Raw genomic sequence first — 26,818 nt, 5'->3', positions numbered from 1 at the left:
CCATCTCAAACTCACACTGGAGAAAGACAGAGATAGCCTCTCTGCACAACCATTTCCTTCAGCACATTGGCCAATATGTTAAAACACAAAGGGCAATGATACAATTTGGAGAAAAAAAAGTTATGAAATATTGCACGGGCATACCAGAGTGCTTCAGTGTATAGTCTATATTTTAGCATCTCTAGCAGTCCTGCTTCAATAATTTAGAAAATGAGCCAATGCACATGCTGTAACTACCATCCTAGCAGCATTCATCCCCCAGTTAAGCACCATTTGAAATGTAAGATTACGATTCACTCACGGATATGGTGACTGTATTCATCCAAATGAACAAAAGGAATTGGGTTTTTTATTCAAAGATGTAAGTTACATTCATTTTTGAAGTTTCATGGGAAATGTATGCTTGTAAACAGTGCTTATAAAGACTCGAAATTTAGTTTGGCACATGAAGAGAGATATTGAATGAGGTTGGTTCCAACATAGAGGTTTTCTTGAGGAACAAGGGTGTAAACAAAATTGGCCTACCTTGCACCTCTCATCATTTATAAGGGTAAAGGCATTGTCTTTTTGGCTGAACTGGTCAAAGAAAATGTAACCATGTACAATTGTAACCAGTTCTCCCAAATAGTGCCACGCACGCACATACACATACACATTTTGTCATTATTTATAGCCTGGTCCCCCAGCAGCCTATAGCCTATTTTCTCACAGCAACATTTCAGCTGTTGTTCTTGAATTTACATTTACATGAGCTCATTTGTATTTTAAACGAGTGTGGCCATTTTTATTTAGCCATTCATTCCGTTCATAATTTCATACAGGCGTGTCATAGAAGATCAGCGACAATTATATTGACTAACATTTTCCTTAATAAGCAGACAAACTTTTCCAGGGCTTAACCGTTTTTGAACTTTATCACTTTTAAAGATACCAGTTTCAAATGTCTACTAATAAAATGATACAATCTATATGTCAACATAGATCGAAAAATGTTGACAATATTTGACTGGTGAAATACTTTCTCAGTTCGTTTCAAGAAAGAGAAATTATAGCTACCGAATCAGGACCGAATCTGTATGTTTCGAAGATATGACTGAAGGTGCACAACTGTGAAATAATTGCAAAATGAGGTGGCAAGTGTTGGACGTTCATAACACAGAACGCACAGAGGGGGGCAATCTAAAAACAGCACCGAAATGTCTACACATAAACCGGTTGTAACTTGACTGGCACGAATGAACAAATATGTTTATGCAGTATTACCTCAGTTAGATCCCATAATTTATTATTATTTTTTAGAATTTAGCATTTCTAAGACATTCTTGTACACAAACCGGTTTGGGGTTGAGAAGAGGAACGTCGGTTCCCCAGTTCTCTTCCTGGCCCAATAGAGCGCGACCCTGTTTTATGAAATTACGGTCATCTGACCAATGGTGCGAGCTTTCGTGACTCACGTGACCGTTTTTCTCTTGTCTTTCTGCACGGGCAGAACAGACTTCAATCTGGAGACGCAGACAGAAGCCGAAACTACAGCCACGGGATATCTAAAGTGCACAAGTGGTCGACTCTAAATACTTATCATTGTACATGAAACCGTGAATATATCATATTTTAAACTTTGTCTCTCGAATGGACTTTTAACATTTGCCGCGGTACATTTGTAAAATCTTGCGCTCAACGCCTAGGCGTAAAACCTACCTTGAAAAGATAAATTGTAAGTATTTTTTTATTTGCTCATTTCTCTTTCCATGCTTGCGTATTATGGAGTGTTATAATTATGCATTCTTGCACATATAGCTGTCGAACGCAAATAAGCATTGTAGTGTATGTTTAAGAATATCATCACTTTGTGATTTCAATGACGTTAAATTGGCTAATCTTTTCCAAATAAATAAATAAAATAATAAATAAAAACCCACAGCTGCATACTTACTCGCGACTCGCGTGCGCCAGTTTTTTTCTTCTTCTTTTTAGTGAGATATTCTTTGTTCGCGCTGGGTAAATTAGGCGCTGGTTTAACATTTCGATCAACGTTTGCGAGCGTAGCTCGCTGGTTTACTCTCAATAAATAAGTGCGGTAAACTCGCTGACCCCTCGCGCGAAGGGGTGCTCGAATGTCCAGCGAGTCGACACGGCTGAGTTATTATAATTACCACTACAAAAGGCCGGGAACACTGGAGGGTACATAGTTCGAAAATTGCTGAGCAAGAGTGTATAGCACAGTCTGTCCTAAAAGAAGGCATGTTGTATTGCGGTCTCATGTTTACTGAAGGCATACATAGACGGTGATTTAATTTAGATATCGACTGTGAGACAGATGTAATGAATACTTGATACAGTGTGGATGTATTTTTTGACATATACTCTACTCAAATGGCATTAGTTTCTTAGCATGGTTTAGCACGGTCATTGTAAAGAAAAAAAAAACTAAAGTTCATTTTCATATTTCTGTTTTATTTAAATAATCCAAATGAAGTCATACTGGTCATTGCCACTTGCACTTTGATAACAGTACAAGGGAAGGAAAAATGGGGAACAGCATGTCTTGACTTTAAAGGACTGATTTTTCTGATTTAATTTAATCAGAGTGAACTTTCAGGCTGTCTGCCGTTGAAAGGGTCTGTTGAAAGGCTCCAGATGTGGTTAATTAGGACTTATAAAATGTGTCTAGCCCTATACCCTCCCTGTGCGCTTCGGAATAAAGCCGAAGAACACAGAAAGTCACTTAAGTGGAGGACCTTCCTAATTAAATTTTTATCTTTGTGCTTTTTTTCTCTTTTTCATGATGGGTGCGTTTCTCCTTTGTCTGACTCTTCTGTTACCCACACCTCCCCCCAACCACCGCCCACGGCGAGCTGAGACACCTGAAGGCTAGACATAATGATCAACAGAGCTCGAGTCTGTCTGGAGTGCAGCCAGTCACCCCACACCCCCACCCCCACCCCCTCATACCCCCTCTTTCTATAATCAGGGGGCTAGCAGGCAATCTTTGCAGTTGTACTACTGTGCACTGTGGATTTGGGGTTTGAAAGCAGGCATATGCTGGTGGAGAAACAAAGATACTGTTTCTTGTTAAAAAGATTTTCAGTCTGTTAATGTACTAACTTAAATAAAATAAAGCTTTTGATAGCAAAGAAAAGGCCAGTGATTTCTGCTTGGACCATGAGCCACCTGGCTAGTCTTCTGATGTAGCATCACAGTTGCGCTCAATCGATATTCACTAACAGATAGTCGGAAGAGAAAACTTCCAGTCTTCACTCACGTTGTGTGTCCCTGTGGCATGTGGATGGGTAGACACAGTAGCAGTAATTTTTATTTCCCTGAAATAGTTTTTCTCAATTGAAAAAAAAAAAAAAACTAAGAAACACAAAAAACAGCAATGGTCAAACTGCATGGTCTGATTAAATGTGTCAAAAACAGGGCATGTTGATATACTTGAACCTCACATATAACCATCATTGCCAGTACTGCTCCCAATGCTACGCAACACAGTATTGCTTCAATGTTGTGCTTGTAACTTACTTATTACATATTCAAAGTAACAGTGCTAAGTAACAACCCACTGGATGTAATGCCATGCAGGCAATTGTCTTGCATCACCCAAGTCTTTCAGCTACATCTTCATCAGACACCAAACAACTTCAGTCATCATATTAAGAAAATACATTTGATAAATAAAAAGCCTCACTTTTTTATTTTGATCACACATGCATACCCAAGCTGAAATGATACAGCTGTAAGAAATTTCCAGAAAACTTTAAGTGAATTCTAAATGAACTACTTAAGCTTGCAGTACAGTAGATGCCATTGTTTCAGGGCAGGACTAGCCATGTAAATCTATACTATTCTTCTGAAAATGTTTTTTTAAGAAAGTGACATTGGATTGAGAAAAAAATGTTCTTTGCTGCCTTTCTAAAAATATTTGGAGATTAAAGAAGCCTGGATGTGCTATTATGAGGATGGACTTTTTATACAGTAGATAAAACATTAGCCTAATGTGCATATTTTTCTTGTGCATGGCATGCACAGCCATGTTTTAATGGAGAGGTTTCTGAATGTTGTGTGTTTCTAGAGAAGGCATGTGCACAGTGTATGCAGTGGCTGTACAGAGGCTTTGATTATGGGCATACCATACTCTCATTGTGATTTTTAACTTTGATGTTGTCATATAGCAGTACCATCTACTGTAGCAAGGTCATAGTATTGCACAAAGTAATGTGTGTACATGTGCATGTATGTGTAATTTATTTTCAAATAAATTTCAAAGTAGTCACTTTATTTAAAATAACTTAGAGTTCAGAAGTCATTGTTTATAAAGCCTTTTACACACATCTTGAATGACAAAGAATGACAATTTTTTTATTTATCGTTATTATTATTGCCAAATGTTCATTTCTAGATGTACAGCTGATTGACCATTTAATTACACTTTAGGGGCATATTTGTTGGAGCTCCACATAGCTATAGGTTTAGTGTTGCCGTTTACATAAATGAAAGCATTTGTTCTGCTCGAGTAGATTAAACGCAAATTAGATATGGCTCTCACTCTCTTTTGCAAAGCAGCTTGCTGCAATTATAATGTCAGTGCTTAAAATATCGACTCTTCTGAAGTTTAATACGATGTAGTTTAAGCAAATGGCCCTGAGCCGCTCCTGCATCTCAGATTGGACATTTCCCTCCCAGAAATGGCAATCTTTCTGCCGTGCTTCAGCATTCCTGAAAATGCGAATCTTTGAAGGATTTTTTGATGCTAATGTAGCATGTGCTGAGGAATGGGCTAAAATCAGTGGCGCCTTTGTTAACCCCCAGACATCAATCTGCTCTTTGTGTCGACTGTAAACTGTGAAATGAGAAATGGGTACAAATTTAAATGTTTTTACAGTGGTTATATTTTCGTACAACTCATTTGTTCGGCAAGGATTTTTGCTCAAGGACACAGTGCAAATAATATCTAATTGCACGTTGATTGAAACCAGATGGAGAATTATCCTACCTCCAGGTCCTGTTATGATCAAAAATTTCAAGTGCATCATAAAATATCCCTTTTTTAGTGTTACCGTGGGCTATATTATATTTCAGTCACTCATTTGGTCAGTATGTTTTGTATCAGGAACTGTGTAATTGTGAATTGGCTGGTCACCTGAAAATGTAGTGACATTGGCTAAATCTGATCTCTAATTTTGCAGGTGACAATGTGTCTTGGGTAATGCAATATGGTGATTATCAAACTGATTTATAATGCTATGCAGTGTAATTTAATCCAACTAAAATACACAGTAATGCCAGTTGCACTAAAGAAAATCAATAAATGAGTGTTTTTTCCTCTGCATTCTACCATTTTAAAGAATTTTAGATTGATTACCTTTTAGGGGTCATAAAATATTTTCCTCAGTGGCTCAAATGTAGATTTTTTTGTTTCTTGATTCCCTTTGTCCATAAAGTGCTGTTATAACTTGTTTGAAAATGGTGCAATATGGGATAGATATGGATTGAAATGTGCTGGAATCTCTTTCTGCCTGTACCTTTCAAAATGGAGGCAGTAGAGAGTCCTGCTGCACCCACTCTGCCATATTCTGTAGTGCTCTACTTTGGGGTGGAAATAAATTTCTCTGAATATTCTTCTGAAGTGACTGCAGATTGAGGCATTCTTTGTTGTCGCTGTGGTCAAAGGCCGACCTATTGCAGAGTTAAGGTTCTTGGACCATTGTTGCTTGGGCACTCCACACTCTGGACAAACACAGTGGTGTACAGATTCCGTGTGAATTCCTTCTGACACCTGTACATGGGGATAGTAATATGGATGAGTGCAGTTCTCCTTTGATGTGTCATAACTTTGGCCTAAGGGACGGGAGGAAAGGGTACAGCGAAGATGGCAACCCAGGAAAACAATGTATTGCTCAATGCTGTAGCTTCACTTTATTTTTAGTTTAAGCCGACATCTCAATTAAGCCTCATAGAAGGAATTGCATTTTTCGAATTGGTTGCAAAGTAAAATGAGATTTGAGAACATTTTTTTAATGATGTTGAAATAAATTTTGCTTCATCAAAAGCCACTGAAACTGTAAAAGGCGAGTTTCATAAGTAACACTTTTTGAACTTATGCTGAATGAAATGTCAGGTTTGGTGTCAGTTTTGTTAGCACCAAACCACACACACACACTCTTAACATATCCTTAACACTCTTATTCTAGCATTTATGTCAAAGTTAAGCAACTGTCGTGATACATTTTACTATATATAGTGCTCTCCCAGGGCAAAATATCTTTGGCATTTCAAAACCTCACTGATTTTTCAATCAACCAAAAAAAGGTGGTGTGAAACACTTTGCAAAAAGGATTATATATAAGGTTTAGACTCTAATCTATCTTAACCTATTTTCTAATGTGGATGCCCACCCAATGGTTGGTGAATACACACATTTTGTGTGCTAAAAAATCCTTAAAAATGTGCATAAATCAGTCCATCGCCACCACCATCTGCAAGAGGTAGCAGTGCATAGCCTATGATACATAGCTGTATGTCAGAGGAAAGTGATTGATGGGATCTTTCAAATAAGGAATACATTCTCCTTACTCAGCCATCAGATATACTCTAAATCACATCTTTATGAAAGGGCCAGCTCTTGACCTCAACTAGACAGGTCTGTGAGTTGACCTGAAACTTAGTAGACATCTTTATGGGCTCAAAGTCCAGCTTCTAAGATCTTTCGTCACCTCGTTTCGGGATGTGCTCTAAATGTGCTACTTCTGTTGTTTTTCTCAAAACCAGAGAGTAAATAAAATGGAGAAATAGGAAAGCGGGCATGCCATAACTCACACTTGAAGTGGTCTTATTTGCTCTAAGAGGAAGGGCAAGCTTGCATGAAACACTAATTGAAATTTAATAGGCAGATAATTTGATTTATTTATTGTATTACTTCACGTGCAATTTTGTAAGTATAATACGTATTAACAAACATTTATTTATGAAATGTCTAAGAAGCATGTATGTTTTTTATCCTTGCCTTGGAACCGTCTGTCTACTTAAGTGTTGGGCTTAATTATTTCCAAACCCTTGAGCTGAGTGGAGCTCTTTGAGCATATTTGCGGATCAGTGTGTCTCCAAAGAGACTAAAAGCGCATGGTCGGAGGCAAGACCAGACTTTGTCTGGACTTTTCAGAGAGCAAAGTCTTGTTTAGTCAATAGGAACGACCTTTAATCCCCCTTGTGTCCCCCTCCCAGCTCCAGGTGTAAGGCCAACACGTGTGCGCCACTCACGTCTTGTCCATGCAGTAATTACAGCGGGACCCACTTTTGGGTGTGCTATTCTGAGTGGATAGCCTACATACAGTAGCAACATTGAATTTGCATTTCCTTCTCATCTGGCGAGCAGTGGTACAAATGCTGTTCGTTTGCCGTCGTATGTTGATGACACACTTTATTTTGTTATATATAAAAAAACTCATTCTAGGAAGCTGCCTGATCTTAACTATTCACATGCTCCATAGTTAAGCTCTGTAAGGTTAATGAGGCAATTTCCACACATTCTGCTACCATCTGGATATAGCTGCCTGGAAGCTGAACACTATTCCACTTGTTCAGCCCTTGTGATGTTGGCATATGAGAGTAATTCATACCTCATTGATTTGGGGTGGGGAGTGGGGGGGTCTCTCTTACGAAGCCCGTCTTTGTCCTACTGGGGGAATGCGCTTTCCTGTCGAATATGCAGAAGTTTGACAAGTGAAGCCCATTTTTTTTCTTCTTTTTTGCTGTAAGATCAATGTCAGCAGACATGGTTTTCTCTGAAGCATCTTAGCTTCTGATTCTGCCACACAACCCTCCTGGTCGCCAACCCTGCCCTGCTTGCAGAAATGTAGCCTGGACACCTCCTGCGTGGTTCCAGTGTGTATCAATGATGCGGTATGCGGTTTATGTAGCGCCTCTTGGCCATTGATTGAAAATCAGTGATAAAATGGGTACGGCCTTTGCATTACGCGACTGGTGGAAACATAGCAGACTGCGATTTCTCTCTTTGCAAGCATCCTCTTTCTCTCAGAGGGGGCCATTTTAACCAGGCCGTTCGGAGAGATAAACGGTTGGCCGCGATGAACCTCGCAGCAGGAAAGATTACCGGCGGGGCCGCTAATGTCGTCCTGGTCTTGGGGGAGCTCCGTTAGGAGCAATTCATTTTTTGCCCTCTCTGTCCGGGGAAGGCCTAGCCAGGTGCCCAGGCAATCCATAACAGAGTGTGGGGTCATTGTGCCTCGCAAAGTGGCGCATTTAAAAAAGCCAAAGGGACGGGGGCTGCTTCAAGTGCCTTCGGCCTGCTGGGATCAGCGTAGGTAAAGCCGCTCCAGCGTGCAGCCCCCCCCCCATCCCCCCATTCTACACCTTATCAGAAGTGTGACCTCCATGCCAGCTTCTGCTAATAACTTAGCGCTATTTGGGAAACCCTAAACATCAGTGCACCTTCTGTGTACCACAGGCAGGGCGATATCCTGGCACACAAGAAGATCTGCCCGGCCGAAAACAAGACGTATTTATTTTTAATATAATATACCTAACTTTATTTAGTGGAAATGCGAGCAATCCTCACCAAGCATTTTGTCCTGACAGAGGGAAAGGCGAAAAGGGATTAACTCCCCGTCATTTGCTGCTTGGGGTGGAGAATTTCAAATTCTGATTGAGTTCACAGTGATTAAGAAATGATCCTGTTTTGACCTGACAACATGTCAGATTCAGCGTGCGTGTGCATCACAGATTAGCTCTCCTTACCATAAAAAGAGGGAGGGGATGAAACGAAGAAATTAAAAGAATAATTTGTTGGGCGTAGTTTATACCTCGATATAATTTGATACATGCCATCAAAGTGCAATATTCCGCATTTCATGTTAAAAATAATGCTTTCGAATCGCCCTCCACATGAAAAAATATAGGAGTAATGTTGTACTATGTGAACATAACTGCAGATACATTATTATATTTTAAACTCTTTTCTCTGCTTAAAAAGCATCCATTGTTGTTTTTGATTACATTAAATTTGTTCCCAAATTCTCTGCAAAGAATATATATATGTATATATCTAAAAAAGAATGGTATTTGTCAATGCGACTGCCATTTTGGTTCAGGTCACATGATCACAGATGTTATACTGCTTGTAGTGTCTTTCTCTGTGCATGCACCCACAGAGAGATTAAATCAATGTGGAACACACTGTACCACAATGAAAAGATGTGGAAGAAAGCCTTAGTCCTCCTTGTGGCCGTTTCAGGCCAGGAAAAAGCGTACTTGCGCCTGCCTAAACACGTCTCAAAAACGATATCGCCATCTGAATCCATTTAAAAAAAACATTAAGCTTGCAGCAAAAGGGCCCTAAGTCAAACCAGCCCGTGTAATGGAGTGTTTCTGTTTCTTTTTTAAAAATGCACAAACAACAAGCCTATTTGCATATGCTTATGGGTAAAAGAAGGTGTTGGGAGAATCGCATTTTTTAAAGTAATTTATTTATTTGTTTATCCAGGCAGACAATCAGTGATGGAAAGGATGTATGTGAGTCATTATTTTCCTGTGGGAGTGCTTATCTTTATCTGAAGCTAAAGTCCTCCTCAAAGGCGTGGTCGGATTTCACACTCGCACTGAAAGCAGTGCATTTGCACCTACAGTTTCCCGTCATATTATTATAGAATATACATTTACAATTCTAAGCATTTTAAAAAATCAACATTGGGCAACCAAATTTCAGGGCTGTGTATATTTTCTCACTTTAGGAACTTATTGTGCTCGAGGGGACGGTAGCAGGGTTTTGAACTTAAGATCAGGGCCAGTTCTCGAATGTATGCATTGCTCCATGTACTGGAACTGACATACTCAAACATACTTCTGTGAGTGACTGATCCCTGTACAGTCCTTAGACGCGCTGGAAGCATTATCTGTGTGAGACAGGTCTGAGTGGCTGTTCCCAGTACAGTGCTAAAATAAACTCCCTTGCTTCCGCTCTTCCTCCCACTCCTCCACGACATCAAATTTTGGGTTGCAAAGGAACCTCCATTAGAAACATACTGACAATTTGACTCGTTTTTCGGCTCATTTAAAAGAAATCAAATCAAATTTGGATTCTCTGCATTTTATCACCGGGCTAAACGATCGTAACATCCCATTCGCTCCAAATTATGGGTCTGGGTAATGAGTGATCTTGTGCCGCGCGTCTTGCATCTTGCTCGATGACAATGCAACACATGTAGCCTGCAGGGCGCGTCCCTGAGATCAGAATAATTAGCTCCCGCTAGTAATTGATTCAGGGAGGATAATGAGACTGGGTCCCCAAAGGGCTCTCGGTACATCAGTACACCCTGTAAAAGTCGGAGGTCTTTGAAAGACGGGACCCTTGAATCACCAAGGGGCAGGGGGCGGTTTTGAAAGCTGATTAAGCGAATCCTAAACCTTGTGGCCTGCCCTTGCCATATTGCCTTGCTCAAATTGATGTGAATGACTACTCCTCCATTGGTGCTTGGAAACCAATTCAGTTTGATGCATTATAGCAGCGGTCACTCCTGGACCCGTACATGTTCTGCAGGATAAGTTACTGTACGCACAGTATATTTATATTCAGAAATTATGGGCGCTTCTACTTATGTGAGCTGTAGAGTAAGATGTAGAGGTTGAACCACCCACTACTACGGCGTAATGGCGTGTGAAGCTAGTGTCGTTAGTGTGTTATTTGTGGAATATGTGCACATTTTTGCTTGCACTGATACCAGATTGTAATATGGGGTTTTCCAAAGCTATAGGATTTTGCATAAAATGCTTTAAGTGAATTTGCCTGGTGCTAAAAATCAAATGTGAGATGGGCCCACTGGTTAAGATATTTTTAAAAAAACTAGAGGTCTGTTCCTGCTTTGCATATTTTCCCCTAAAATGGTTAAGAAGGAATTTGTTTTTTTTCCCCATACTAAAAGATACGACTCTTCCATCTGTTTATTTTAGTCCAGAACATTAACTCTGTGCAAACAGCTTTCAAGAACAGATCTTGAAAATTAATCATTGAGGGGGTTGAACAAGCAGCGTGTGAAGCTTTTACTTAAAATTATACAAAAATACAGTAGTCTATAATTAGTGTGTGTACTGGCAGGTGTCTGACTTCTTGGGGGCGAAAAAAGTCATAGGCTAAATTAATAAAATAACAAATCTCTTTCAATAACTGTTTTAAAAGAGAAACATGCTTTAGATTCATACTAAAGAAGGAATACCAGGAAATGACATGCATTCTTTCTGGCCAATTCAAAAATAAACTAAAAATCTACACTTCCTGTTTGAGTTGAACACAAAGGAGCAAACGAAGGGGAAAATGCAGAAAGGATCCAGAACTCTTTGCTCTCCTGACTTTTAACATGCAGCTTTTGTTCGTTTTTTCCCCCCTTTGTGATGAAATATTGTCTGAGTAGCTACGCAGCCATCTAACGTGTTTGGCCTGGCAAGGGGCCTGTGTACAGTCGTTGACCTTTGGGTGCGCGTGCTAAAACCCTGCAGTTATTACGATTACTTAGGGAGGGATAAGGTCAGGCTGTTAGCATCCCAGATTTGTCACTCTTTGCGACGGAGTAGGCTGTTATCCTGAAGACTGCACACGTTGAATTCAGTTATACACAACAAAGGAATGATACTAAGCTGACCTAAGAGTCTTAAAATGTACCTATTTTCTTATAATATTTTTTAAAAAGAACATTATCATTGTCTCATTTTTGGAAGGGCTTTTTTTTGTAAATCTCTTGCTGCAAATGTGATGAATTACACCAATTACATGACTGGTTCTTTGTTTCCCGAGAAAGTGGAAACAAATAAAAATTATTTTTTCTTAAAAACAGAAGCCAGGGATAATGACTAAGACTCGTGTGCTTCGATGTATACTATTGTTTCCCTTGCTGGCAAAATGAATAAAATTATTGAATGAGAGAAAATCAGTCGATAAATAAAATGAACCTTGCTTGAATTCATTAGTCAAAGCTAAGGGAAAAGATTATTGCTGTATTGAACGGAGGCTTCAGGTTTTATTCATTTTATCTTTTTAATTGGCTGCATGGGACAACTTGCTGTGTAGTCAAATCTATACAAAAGCTTTTTTCCCCTCAGAGCTGCATCGTGCTCACCATTATTGCATTGGTATATTCAGCTAGTGCTAAAACAGGCCTTGGACAAATTCAGTCGTTAGCAAACAGTAGTAGATACAGGACATTGGTGGGCAAGGTATGGTCAAGGATTCCTGAATCTTTAAGTCCCAATGCATATTAGACAGAGAGGGGAAACATAATAAGGCTTAATAGGGTTTTCTGGCCTAATCAATAGGCCATTTAAAATACAGCATTTGCAGCAGCAGTATTTTCTAGCATCCTGGCGGCTAACAGTGAACCAGGACTGATTGGGGGAGAAAAAAGATTAGCGGAAGGACGCAGAGCAGGCCCGCTGGTTTTTACGCCTCCTGTCATTAGGGCGCTCGGAGGACTCCCAGCGATCACAGAGGAATGCGGCCTTCCTGAAAGGCTCGGCTAGCGAAGAGCGACCCGGCGCTCAGTCATCACACCGTCAACACCCAGCCTTCTCCGCTCTCCGCGCTGCGCCAGAGCAGCATCGCTAAATTGCTAAAGGCTTCATAATTTCATTTTTTTTGTGTTTTGGTTTCATTGTTTTTGTTCGCCCAAGCCTTACAGTATATATCACTGATTTGGCTTTGGGCCCACCGTTAGTCACCTGAGAAAAGCCCCTAAAAGGGAGAAGCCAAAATCAATGACGCAGTAGGGTGATCCACCTCTCTGTGGCTATTGAGATGTACCTAACCAGTCAGTGATGGAAGTAGTGGAGGACCGCGCCTTCTTTTCTACGAACCAAATGACATTTGTAAGAAGGCACACTTGGATCATTTAAAATATCTTTAGAATTTTTGAGAAGGTTATATTTATGTTTTAAGAAGGGATTAATAGGGGTATATAACAGAGGCATTTCAGTTCTGACTGCAGAAAATGGTAAGATAGGGGGTATGGGTGGAAATGAATTAAAGGTAAATTTCCTGACGCAATGCCGGGTGCTTTCTAGTGTGCGGCTGAATGGCCTGTTTTCGTCATGAAAGAAGGGAAGAAAGATGAGTCTGTGAGTACTGAGAAGACTTGTCTTATTTGGGCCTCTAAAGGAGTTGTATTACTTACGGTTTTCCCATCTGCACAGCCCTACCTGAATAAATGCATTAGTTCAGTGGCAATGGCTTTTGCAGTTTCATGAGTGCATGTCCCCCTCTGTCTAAGCTCTCTTTCAGTAGCTTAGCTGCTCTTGCCTTGGGTAATGACATCACAGGGGCTGGAAAAATAAAAAACATGACAGTTATCAGCTGTGGTGCTCTGCGGTTTCTTATGCCATTAGAAGGATTTTCATTTTAAGCATTATGTCAGAGTGCTGCCTCCTCTTGAGTTGGGAATATATATATATATATTAAAATTGACTAGCCTTAAGGCTCATGAAGCTCTGAAAGCTGGATTTAAAAGCAAATAGGATCGACTGAATTTTCGTTTTTCCCCATGTGTCAGATTTGCAGAGACGAGTGAACGGGCAGTGTGGGGATTGGTCCGAGGTGTGATCTCCCACCCTCTTGCTCAAACCTGTATGAATTGCCAGAAACGGCTGGATCCCCCATCTCCACACCGCCAGGCGCAGGCCTGAAGAACGGAAGAGGTAAGAGATTTCATTCCACCTGATTCTGTACCCATAACCCCCCCCCCCAAACGTGTGCCCGCCCCGCCCTCTTCATGCTAAACCGTGCTGCACGCGGGAGTGTGTTGGGCCGTGTGCCAGGTCAGCCAGTAGAGAAGCACACAGCCCTGGGGGCGGTGGCGGCGGCGGCGGGGGCCAGGGTGGGGGTGGGGGCTAGCGTGTGGAAATTGTTGAGGGCTGGGGCGTGTCCTGGCCTCCCTGGGCCCCCGAGGCGTCCGCTCCCCTGCCACAGTGCGTCTGCGGCCGGATGGATCTTGGCTCGCTGCGCTCGGTGTCACAAGCGGCTACATTTACTGGCCTCGTGCTGTCACGAGGTCTGCAGCGCTTCGTGATTAACATTTCACTCTTTTTTCTGGAACAATGAACATAAATTAATTTTGAGCACTTGATAAAAAGCTTGGGGTAAAGTGCTTATGCGGGCGCACCAAGCCGGCTGCCCTTAAAACATCAATTTACAAAACTCTATAACCACAGCTTTCCTGGGTTAGAACGATACGACCACACAGCAGGTGCCTTTTGAGTGCATTCACGTAGGCTTCTCGTCTGACGTAGAAAATATATTCTAGCTTTTCTGAAATTTAGAATCTCAGATGACGAGTTTACAGTTGCTTAGTGTTAAGTGTTGCTCAGACAGTAAATGTAATTCAGTTTCAAAATTAAGCGTAACCTTTTGACTGACACTTCTGTGCAAAAAGTTCCAAATTTGAAACCCTTCTCACAGATACTTTTTTGTTCAGAATGAACAAGTAATCTGAAACCAATATGACAAACCTTTTTCATGACTTGTGGAAGATTAACACAGACAAACTTATGTTTGTTAAATAGTTATAGTGTTGTGCAATTTTTCAGTCTATTGCACTCTGCAAATATCTGGTGCTTGACTGCAAATTCAAGAAACGTCCCAAAGAGTGACTTTTTTAAGGGAACGAGGAGAGCAGCGTCGCCGCGATTCGAGCTGCAATTTCGCGTCCCCCAAGAGGACTAACTGCCTGTACCAGAATCAGCCATAAGTAATTTCCATTCTGTCAAGGGGCCAGACAGGCTGGAACTGCGGGATCATGGGTAACGTGGATATAAAAAGCGGAGGGCGGAAGCCTATAATTTCCTCCTCTTTCCACCCCCACCTCCCCCCCCCCCCCCCCCCGCCCCAGAAAAAAAGAGCCCCTCCGCTGTCGTTGCCAGTTGCGGCAGCTGTCAGAAGGGGGTTAGTTAAAGACGCGGCGGCCTGCGGGCTGCTATTCTCGCGCGAGGCCCCCGCGCCGCGGCCTCCCGAGACTCGGCGGCGGAAAAACCGCGGCGCTCCCGCTCTCCGCCCCGCCGAAACCCCTCCTCCTCCTCCCTCGCCCTCTCCTCCAGATTTAATAACTGCTCAGGATCCACTTTTGTTTTACGAGCTCTAAGCTCTCCTGCTGTTTTGTCTTCCTGTCCCCCTGGTCCCATTCTCGTCTTCCCCCCCCCCCCACCCCGTTTCTTTCCCCTGCTGTGCTAATAGCAGGTCTCAGAGCCTTTGACTGCTGGCCTGTGGCAGGTGATCCCGATCCCAGGCAAACAAAAGGGCGGCTTTAAACGCAGGGAGATGAAAGGGGGCTGAGGGTTGTACAGTCGCCCGTTTACAATGGGAAGACTCCTCCGCCGCCATGTTGGACAAAGACCCCCCCGTTTTAATGCGCGTACGAAAACTTAATGATGGTTTCTGTAAATGAGTAGGAAACTAAACGATCGTTTCTGTACGGCTGATTCGAGGCACAAGATGTTGGCCTGGATTCGATCGGCATTTTCCAACTCTTCACCAAAAATGCTAAGGTTTTTTTCCCCTTCACAGATATTTGGTCAGGTGATTTCAGTAATCGCTGAATTTTGTTAGTGAAAAAAAAAAAAGCCTGAACTTATTTTCAAGTCAAAGTTAAGGGCAATTGCTGACTGAACTAGGCCACCATCTTGTTCCTTGATTCCAGCATATAGAAACAATCTTTTCATCTCCTTCACCTTCCACATTTCATTCGTTGTCAAGGTAGCTTTCACATGGAGAGCTATAAATACGTATGTACTTGGAGGAATGACAAAATCTCTAGGCACTACAGAGCAATTCTTTATTTACAGCTGGTATGGTTTTAACTAGCTTCCATAAAGTAATTTAATGTAGTATGCACACCAAAAATTAATTCATGAATGAAATCATTTTCAGGGCACAGTTTGTCCTAGCACAAGCTTTACTGAAGGAGAAATTTGTAATGTTTTATTATGGGTATAAAGTACTTAAATGCTCTGTTGAGCATTCCAGACAGTGTGCTATATGTCTAGAGCTTGGCCAGCCAGAGCATTTCATTAGCCTGAAAACATCCATATAAAACCCTGCTGAAGAAAAGCTGCTCTTTCCTTACAGATAGCTCTCTGATCACTTAAAGACACTGAGGATCGAGCATAACCCACATGCCTTTCAATGGATGAAGGTTTGTGAAATGAGTAAGCCTAGCTTGTCTGGTGAATAACCAAAACAACTGATTCATACAAAGCTTTTTTTTCCCAAGAAAATTAATTCCTCTATCTCTTTGCCAAGTTCTGGTCAGGTTGAATAACCTGCCTGCACAGCAATACTTAGGTTTACTTTTTATGGATTAATAAGGATTCTGGGATACTTTTCGGGAAACTAAGACTAAGACTACACCTGTGATGACATCACCTGAGGAAGACGTTATGTATACGGAACAACTAGATTGGAATTAGCTGGCTACTGTCAGCTAGCAAAGAATTATTCAGTGCTCGTCCTCCATCTTGATTATGTCAGGTCAGAAGATGATATGATCTATCCTTGAAACTCTCCAGAGTCAGCAATGGAGGCTGAGGAATGGAAATGAATGCCCAAAAAGAGCAGACAGAAAGGGTAGACTGTGTGCCTTGCATTTAGATTTACGTTTCGGTGATCAAATTGTTGTAGGGGTGGGCATACATCGTGTATACCTGTGCAGCTAACATGTTTCTTCACCTTTCACTAAGTTGATCTGCTGCCTACTTATTTGATTAGTTTTTTAAGTAATGTTCTTATACATGCTACATGCTGATGTAATGTAGCATTGTTCCTTTAAATCTGTGTTTTCTGTATAGATGTAATACACACATATACAGTGTGTGTGCATATACAGGATATATATTATATTTCTCCTCATAATAAAGAAAAACACCCAAACACCTGTCCTACGGATCAGAAAGACTCTTCAGGAGGCAGGCGTGGATGTATCAGTGGCTATATATGCTAGGTGCTCCCGACATTTGAATGGTCACTCCTTTTCAACGAAGGAACGTTTCTCTGCTCATCTTGTGAACTCATGCCAACTCGCTCTCGTCTAGTCAGGTACAGTAAATCACATCAATCAGCACGGTACCACTGGGCAGTAACTACCCAGTCTCACGTTGATTTATAGCCTATCTGGATGAATATGTGAAAGTCCTCTCAGTCTGACATTGATGAGTTACTTTATCGACCCCCCTCTTTCAGCTAACAAAAGAGGCTCCTGTGTAGAGGTTTCACAAAGATTAAATGCTCAATTTAATGTGAGTGGACCAACAAACAGCTCTTCTTCCCCCTCCCATTTCCCCATCAACAAAGATACAACCAGCCTGATTTATAAAAAATAAAAAAAATTAAAAAGTTATGTTCCAGCCTTGATCAAAATTCACTGCTGTGTGCTCATTTTAATGAAAGGCAGATTAAACATGGAACTGGCGGGTTAAAATTAGGCACGCTGGCTCACTGCCAAATCCAAAGCCTCTGTCTTTCATGGTTTTCTCTTATATTTTGTGAGATCAAGAGGTCCACCAGCAACATTAGCGCAGAATCTGGCTCTGTAATATACTTATGGCCTAGCTTGTTTAAATTCATCAACGCTGCACGCATAGAGCGTATTAGATTACCCACCCCTTTTCTTTTTCAGCTGCCAGGAACAGCCTGCATCAGTTCAGGGTTATTACCCACAATGCACAGACATAAGGGATCCTGATAGCATATGATTTGCCATGGTGAAAATTGATTAATCATCCTGCCATTACTAACAACGTTATGGAATGGAACAAGTGAGCAATTTACAGTTTACTGGCAGTTGTTTTTTTTTCAGAATCCATTCCTTGAAAGATAGTCATGTGAACCATCTATGTAGCTGTGAACCACTTCTCATTCGTTCTCATTTATGTATTCTGTTACAAGCAAAATTTATGTTCTGACAATCACATGAAAACGACAAATAGAAAATATTATTTTAAAAATATGTGTAAATAAATTTCTGTTGGTATTTGTATTTTAGTTTTATGGGTCCTACTTGTAGTGTTCAATTGTAGGTGACAGCATTATTTATTCAGATACACTATGCTTCAATGTTCATCTGACAAAATAGGAAGTATCATATCAGAAGGATTTCTATTGCTGTTTTAAGAAGACTAAAATATGTCTTCAACTTCTTAGTTTTATTTTATAAGAATATACTTCCCCTGCTGACCTGTTTATTTATTGATGGAAAAAGAAGAAAAGATGAATGTAGTCCTGTATTATTATCTTGTTTTCTGAACTTTTATCACCCAACAAAATATCAATTAAATTTTTCCAAAGGATCAAAGGGTGCAGTCTCAACGGAGAGAACCGCTGATTGTGGACCACAGGCCTCGCTGTGCTTCTCATCCATGCCCTTACCGCTGCTTTCCCCCATTACTGCCTCTTAAATTACAGACCTGCAGAAAGACGTGCAGTCAAAACACCTCGTTTGAGCGGGGCCTTCTTTTATTACAACGTCTGCGTCTATTGTGACTGCTCCCTTTCATCTTGTTTTGCGTGCCTGTTTGATTGTGGCTGGCATCTTGTGTCAGCGGCTTTGAAGTAAAATCGCTACATCGCCTCGTGTTTAGGGTTTCAAACTGAGAAGTCCTTCTACAGGGTCCAACAATAAATACTAGCCCGTCTGGTAATGGACTGAATTGCCCTTTGGTGGATAAGTGAGAGTTATTAACTCACTATTAGAAATGTATCCACAGTGCACGTTGCTGGAACTCGGCAATCCTAGTTTTTATCAGATGATACCGTGCTTGTCAATGTTTTTGTTTATTTTTGCTTTCCTTTCCCAGGTACTAGTGTATAATTACGCTCGGGCCATAGTTGTTATTTCGAGGCTTAGCTAAATCTCAAAAGCAGCTTAACCCATAAAATGCTAGTTCCTGAGTGTGGTGTGGTGAGCCCCTAAATTACCTATGAAATAAGGTAACCGATTTAGATTAATAGCCGACTGATTATTATAAAATGGTCATTTCCACAGTGCTCAGGCCTTTCTGCAGGGGATCAAAGAATCAGACTCAATAGAAGGATCCCAGCCAATATAACAGGCCGTAGTGCTAACACAGAAACATTCAAAATGCTAACCATCTGATGCTTAAACAGCACTGGGGTTTACCGTCTATCAGATACAGTGCGTGCATGGTTATTGGGCAAGCCCTGCTCCTAAGGTTTTAATGGAGAAACGAGTCAAATGTTTATTCATTATCAAAACCGAATCCTTTGATATTTATTTTTCTGAAACAAAAGTAAAACATACCCTGCAGTTATCAGTGTAAGTTCTTATCTTCAATATACGCAACAAGAAAATTACATTTGCATCTCAACAAATAAAAATAAACTTTGTTTCTTGTTTGAAGTCCATAATTTTTAATTCAGTTGCCGGTATAGCCACCCTTCTTCTCGTTGACCATCATGAGCCTCCTGTCCATTGAGTCAGTCAGGTTTTTGATTTGATCAGGACCAATCTTAACTGACGTATTCAACACAGCACCCCAGATGCTGTCTTGAGATGTGTATCACTTTCCATCACTGTATATCTCACACTTCAGTAGAGCTCAGTAGTTTTCAATGGGGTTTAAGTCAGGAGAACAAGGGGGCCAAGTCATGATTTCTTTGCAAGCCAAAGTACATGGAATACTTGGATGCATGTGATGGAGCGTTGTCCTGCATGAAGATCATAACCTTTTTGAAAGCAACTTTTTAAAAAACTGTGAAGAAGGTGTTCTCTAGAAACTGAAACTAGGTCTCAGAATACATTTTTACACCATCTGCAACTCTGAAAGGCCCCACAAACTCACTGTTGATGCCTTCCCACACCATCACACCTCCACCCCCTTGTCGTTGCTTCATTCAAACTGGTGCTTCTTGATTATTTGTGATCTAGCCATGGGTCTGTCCATCTGGTCCATAAATAGTCACTCATTTCACCTGTCCATAAAACCTTTGTAAAGGCAGTTTTTAGGTATTCACATGCCCATTTCCTGATGTTTTAGCTTGTGACAGGGGTGGTCTTGTGGTCTTGAGCCTTTCTGACCTTTGCAAAGTCCCAAAGCTCCTTGCACCGGGCACTTCATGAGATCCCAGACAAGATGCAGTCCTGAAAGATCAAGGCACTTGAAGCTAAAGGATTCCTTGAAGCTTCATGTTTAATTCTGTGCAAATCATCGTCACGTAATACTATACATTTTCTCTCAAAACGTTTTTTCTGGATTTTACAGTGGTCATGTTTTGGAGCTTTGCGATTTCAATTGTTTTGCATCCATATGCCAGGCATTTTTACTATTTTTGTGTTTTCACTTTCAGTCAGGTCATGTTGTTGACCCATTTACCTGCAACATGCATTGGCTTAATCATTCACACTGATTTATCAGCAAATTCTTGTATTTTCCAAGTCTATTCATCACAAAGAATTGGAGTATGCAGTTTTTCTTAATTGTTTTTTTTTTTTTTTAGATAGAAATAATTTAGGAGCAGAAAATAGAAAAATATATACTTGCCTAATAATTATGCATGCACTCTATAGGGAAACAGCCTTCTCTTGGTCATACAAAGTCTCTCTTGTCCTGAAATGTCATATGCTGTCCATCGCCTTGAAACCAGGCAGCTGCCAATGGAAACACGTATCAAGATTAAATTTAGATTGAAAAACATGATGAACACACCTAAGAAATTGTTTATACGTCCAATGGGACTGTTCATTTTGTCCGTTAAATGCCGAATGCTTACTACTCATCAGGTAAAAGATGGTTTTAAAATGGCACAATCTGAACAAATGCTACCTAAATTGGTGCTCAATCCAACAGAAAAAGCACAACAAAACAGAAATAAACAGGAAGAAGATCATTAAAATGAATTACTTTAGTTGTATGCCAATGTTATCAAGATTATTTGTATTAATAATCAGAGAAGTTTTCCAGTGTTGTACCACACACACACAGGTATAATAGAGCAGAACTATAGTAGCTTGAGTCATGGTACTCCTATACTCGTTTTACACCTCAGGTGAAATGAGGCAATTGTGTTTCCAATTTATACTTCCTAAGATAATGTGAAGTGGCGTGGTTCCTGTTTTCTGGTTTTTAATAGGATAAAACTTCAGTGGCTGATTTAGGTCCATATCCCTCCTTTATACATCTGTCAACACATTCACAAAAAAGCAGGTTTTCTATTTATCACCATTAATTCCTTGCATTTGTAGTCTTTTCTCGTTTAATCCGATGGTACCTCATTTTACTGCCTAATGGTTTCATATTGCTCCAGAGCGTGGGTGGTCTCTTTTTGCCAGGGCAAACTGTACAGTACATGCTAATAAAAGGAAACTGGCAAGCACTTGTGGAGATCTCTAAATTAATCCTGCAATAGTTTTTTTTTTTTTTAACTCCAGCTTTATGTGGCTGCCCGGGAAGCGTTGAATGGCAGTGGCCTTTTTTTTTACGACTGACTCCTTCTTTAAAGCCGTGCCTCTTTTTTTCATCCCGTCCCCTCGTTAGACGGAAGTGGGCTTTTAGTAAAATAAGGGGTGAAATTTCAGGTCGTTTATTGTGTCAGAGCAGATTCACTTGAGTGGACCCAGAGAGCGTGAGTGGAGTGGAGTGCGATCACCTCTCCTGCAGGGAGAGATGACAACTCCCCGTCTTCATGTACTGCTCTGAATGATTCATGAGAAAAGGGGGTGGGGGGGTGGGAGAGAACGGATTTTAGGTACCAGTTTGACTGAGTTTTGATGCCTGTTCTGTGCCACTAAAGTGGTCCATTTTGGTGGAAACTCTTGAAATGGTTATTATTGATGCGCATTATGCATGTTAATGCACGTTCTCGTGCTGAGAAGGGTGTGCGAGCCTTGATTTTTTACGTCTGTTGTGGATGCTGTAAATACCATAAATGATGAATAGTTTGCTTACCTGCAAAAGAAGGCAGCTAGTGTGGTGTAGGCACTTCACATGGCAACGAAACACCTCAGTGTTTGCCATTTCAAAGTTGTTCATTAAGTGCTAATGTTTTCTCAAGAGGCAGGCCTGGAGCTCTCTGTATGATAGAAAAAAAGGTTGGCAGAAAACCTGCTGGTGTTATTGTTTTTCATCTGTTCCACTGGTCTCATCATTATCCTTGTGTGATTCGATACTGTTCATTTACAGTTGATGTTTTATTTACAGTATGGTAGAAGTGCTCATTTACTGACAGTGTTAAAAGAATAATGTTTGGCATTGTTGATGCATTACCTGTCTCACGTCTGTCACTGGTAACAACACTACTCAAGCCGCATATTTCTTATTTGAAATCTAGGCCAGGTTTCGTTCACTTATTCTTTCCTTTCCTTTGACTTACAGTTAATTGTGAGTCATTTTTTTCTCACAAAGATGGTTTGGTAAAGAAAAGAAGAATTTAGCATTCACAAAATTAACTTTCCACGCTGTTTCTGTGAAGACAAAAATACAAACAAACAAATTCATTTATTTGTATGTTTGAGTCCAAGGCCTTAGTTTTGAAACACAAAACCATAAATAGATTAATATAATTGTAAGAATCTACTGGTCTTCTAATATTTAATGTTTGTATGTTTTTTCTTCATTTGGTTTCCACCAATAAAATTATTTTTTATTAATTATGTAGGTGACATTAATTTATGATTGAGAAGCAAAATGGGAGAGCCCCACATTGGTGCTGTCTGGCCATTTTGTTTCCCATGCTCCACTGTCGCTGTAATTCTCTCCCTATTTGCTTCTCATCTTCAGCCCACGTTTGGCCTGAATGGTGTCAGCCAATGAAGTTTCACGGTAGACAACCCAGCTAGAATTTCTGGAAAGCTTTGTGAAAAATAAAATTGCTGTCATGACTAATGGTCACGAAAAGTGCTGAGAAAAATTGGTGGGTGTCAGAACTTTTTCTCGTCCTTGAAGAATCTAAGGCAAATACATCTATATAGCTGTGAAGTGTAGGAAAAGAATACACTTCAGGACTAGAAGACTTTGTAATGGTGCAATAATTCACAGAGTCACTGGAAACCTATCGGTGAATGTATTTTGTCTGTGTGTGTCTATCTGGATATGTGTAATTGCGTGAATGTGAGTGTGCTGGTGTGTTCTTGTCGGGAGTGGGGGTAGGGGGTCGCTGGCAGAGGCAGACCTAAAAGCTCTGAGTCTATCAGCAGTAGCAGCAGCAGCAGCAGCAGTAGCTGCTGGGTCTCTTATCAAAGCAGATGCTTTGTCTGGGATTTTGGGCTGTCTCCCTGTCAGAGACAGAGCTCCTCCCCCTGGGCCATACCACAAGGCTGGCCAAAGACACCGTCACCTGGGAGACGATCAGAGGCATGGGCGGGGCTACATGTGGAGGAGTGGCCAGGAGGTGCACACTCCGGCATGGAGCACTACCTCCTGCTGCAAACCCTCTCAGACCTCCTGAGAGTCAGCCAACGCATCTAGAGAATGCTCATTTTCTTTGAGTTATTAAGCCTTTGAATATTCAAATGGTAAACCCATTTTAATACCCAGGCCTGATCTGGGAGTGGCCTCATAATCCCCGTTATACACCTCTGTCTATCATCAGCAGTACATCATGTTGTGACTGGTTGGTGAAATGTTATTGTACAGTGTGCACACACAAACACACACACACAAATATATGTCCAGACACAGCATGCTATATATCCAGGATGACTTTAAAATTTCCTTCAGTATATGATGTCTCACTTCACATGGTTTTTCTATTGTTGATAATTGACCGGACTTCTTTTTTTCCTGTTTACTTCAGTTCCTCATGTTGATGTCAAACATAACTGTGTTATTGAGATTCTGGTCCTCAAACACTGAGTATCATTAAGATGATTAAGGGTCTTTATATGATGAAGTTTCTTCATTATCCATAAGGGTGTTTATTCTGCTATTGGTAGCTACAGTACACATTTGTCTACACTATTAACATTTGTCCTTAAAATTGACCATAAGCGCGACCCGTTTTCATTTTTTTTGCAACCCATGGGTGGAGGAACTGTGTGGAAAATTAAAAGGAACACATGAATATGAGCATAAATACACATTGAAAAATAGCCTTCTCTTAAACAAAGTTTTGAAGTGGAGGAGGTCAATTATTTTATCCCATTAACCAGACCAGGTCTTTCACAAAGGAAAATAAAATGCTAACTGAACTGTAAGAAATAACTGCTGACCTTGCAGTTATGCAAATTATACATACACTACAGTAGTCAGTTTTCTGTTGAGTCTTAGTATGACCCCCACGTTTGGAAATATTACATAAGGGCCATATTTGCATGTTTTCAGCAATAGATGCAGATTCCTGTCCAACATGAACACCGAGTGTGTTTATGTTTCCCTTGGTGCTCTCAATTACATGGATAAATACATGATAAGGTCATTTTGGAGATTCACATGACCAGTTGTGCTTACAATGTACTTCATACAATAATATGATTTACATGACAGTATATCAGGAACATACTGTGCCGTACATGCTAAAAATTAAATGCAAATAATATACAAATAAGGGCAATTTGATTCCGTTCAAGCCATCAAACGGTTCTGCTAGAGGACGAGAAAGCAGTGATGTGAGGTTTGAGAGCAAAATGCTCTCATAGCTTCACGTTGTGCACACAGCGTTTTCCTGTGACGCTCTGGATTGTACTGCGAGGGGCACCAATTATCTTCAGCGGACAGTGTTTTTTGTTTACATGGCAAATGAACTCGTTTACCCAAGTTTGAAGCTGACCCCGTGTCAGACTGGGGTCAGATGTGTGTCACACAGTTCACACCTGCAGAATTCTGTCTGTCGTTCTCCATAACAACCTCCCCCTCTCTTGTTTTGGTTATTCGTCTAAACTTGTGTTTATATGCGGGAAGAGTCTGGCAAAGGTACAGTAGAACTTGCAGTGAGGTTAAATGCCCTCATCGGTGGTATTACACACTAAAATCACATTTACAGTGGTACCGGATAGGGCACTGTACTGTATGTGATCAAATAATGATACACAGAATGGAAAGTCAGTGCTGACAGAGCCATTATATTAATTTATGATATTTTTGCCAGTTTGAGGAAGTGTATCATAAATTCAAAACAGATTGGCTTTAATGCATCTGTAAGTTGACATCACATATACAGTATGGGTGCGCATTTAAAGTTAAATTTCACTTAGTCAATGTTAAATTTCTTCATTAAATATCAGATTACAAACCAGATTGTCTCCTCAAACTCTTACCCATTTGATGTTGGTAGTTGCACCAAGGTGCCAATATTCTCCGTGCTACATTTTCTGTGTCCGGCCAGCAGAACCATTTGCTTACACGTACTTGTGGTTTCACACAGTGCTGCCACAGCAAGGATTCCCCTGGAGGATTAGGGATGAGGGGGATTTAGAAGAGCATTGTTGGAATCTAGCAGATGTCCTACTAATGCCATGCGGTGGACAGTCGGTGCATCGCTCACTGTCTGCGATCATTCATCACATGATCACTGCTAGACGTGCATCATATTTACAGTATGGTGGAACAAACCAAGTGAACTGTGAATGTCTGAATGAACAATCGCCATTTTGGTTTACAATGAAATAATGTATGATGTAGATGAAGTGTGTGTTCAGGTTTTTTCATCCAAGTTCCACGATCACTTGGAAGCCTCTTGTTCCATTGTGCCAAAATACTGTATTACATTCTGATTATTATTGTTTGCCAGAAAAAAAACATAGCCCATGGTACACTGCAAAAGGAAACATTTCTTGTTTTTGTTGCATAGGTTACGAAAGTATCTTCAAACCCCCACAGGTTAAATTATTCTGCGGAGAGAGCGCATTTATTTTGAAGGGATGTATAAAAAATAAGTGAGTGACAATACCAAGTGAGTGCGAGATGTAAAGGAGAGACAAGTTGGAGTGAGAATAAAAGATCCTATGTCTCCAGAGAGAACCTCTTGGTTTAAACTGCCAGCACTCAAATGCCGATGAAGCTCTGCCAGTGCTTTGCTCACAGGCTTCATTTTAAGTGGTCCGATAAAGGGTAATGGGGGGAGACCAAGCAGGAAGTGCAACCACCCATCTGGAAATTGGGTCACCAAACAGGAAGTGGTACAGAGAAAGTCTGCATTTGATTAATGGTGCAGATTGAATTATCTTAATTCAGCTGCACTGTGAGAGCACAGTCAACCTCAGACAACTCTGTACAGACTGTAAAAAGCAGAATACATCAAATAAGCAACAATCAAGTTTGGCATTTAGACAAATAATGACAAGTAAAGAGGTGAGAAAATGAAACATAATAGTTATATTAGTCTTAATTTTGTAAATATTCAGGAACCTTGGACTTAATAAGGAAATCATGTTTTCATTGACACGTATTTATTTTAATATCATAGACTTATCATTGACTTTTCCAAAGTGCTTGCATTCTTAGATGTGATAACCCTAACCCTAACCTGGATGCAAATCCTGAACATAACCCTGCCTTAAATTGAATGGGGAGGGTAGCAAGTATGATGCATTCCAAACAAGTGTAAGAGAACAAGTTTGGATGAGTTTGCATTTTTGGGCAGGCATTGCCTCTGGCTCCTGCGTTCAACAGCCATTTGAATAGTTTCCTTCTCCGGTCTTTCCAAAATATCAGTTGTGAGATGAATAAGCTTGTCTGCCTTCTGCTGGCCTTTGCCTCGTTTGATTCAGGCCACAATCCAGTGTTTATCAGACCAAGCTTCTTAACTCTTTCTGTTGTGCCCAGCAGATCCTACGTGGAGATGCGCCAAGCGGACGCCAGGGGATAAACAGAACCATCAGGTGAG

General features: G+C 40.7%; 1 long non-coding RNA gene across 2 annotated transcripts in view; it reads left to right on the top strand.

Moving 5' to 3' along the window:
* Nucleotides 1–1,416: 1,416 nt before the first annotated feature.
* The window catches only part of LOC135256604 (uncharacterized), a 29,640-nt gene continuing 4,238 nt past the window's right edge, over nt 1,417–26,818 (top strand). Inside the window, exons 1-3 of one of the 2 annotated variants that reach the window (XR_010330478.1) lie at nt 1,417–1,714; nt 13,548–13,692; nt 26,761–26,813. This is a non-coding gene — a long non-coding RNA (uncharacterized LOC135256604). The remainder of the gene's footprint in view (nt 1,715–13,547; nt 13,693–26,760; nt 26,814–26,818) is intronic. The other variant, XR_010330477.1, reaches the window with a different exon arrangement.

This window comes from Anguilla rostrata, chromosome 6 (assembly GCF_018555375.3).
Source record: "Anguilla rostrata isolate EN2019 chromosome 6, ASM1855537v3, whole genome shotgun sequence".
In the NCBI taxonomy this organism is placed as follows: Eukaryota; Metazoa; Chordata; class Actinopteri; order Anguilliformes; family Anguillidae; genus Anguilla; species Anguilla rostrata.
The sequence above is the reverse complement of the archived record's forward strand: the minus strand, read 5'-3'. Positions and strand labels throughout refer to the sequence as shown.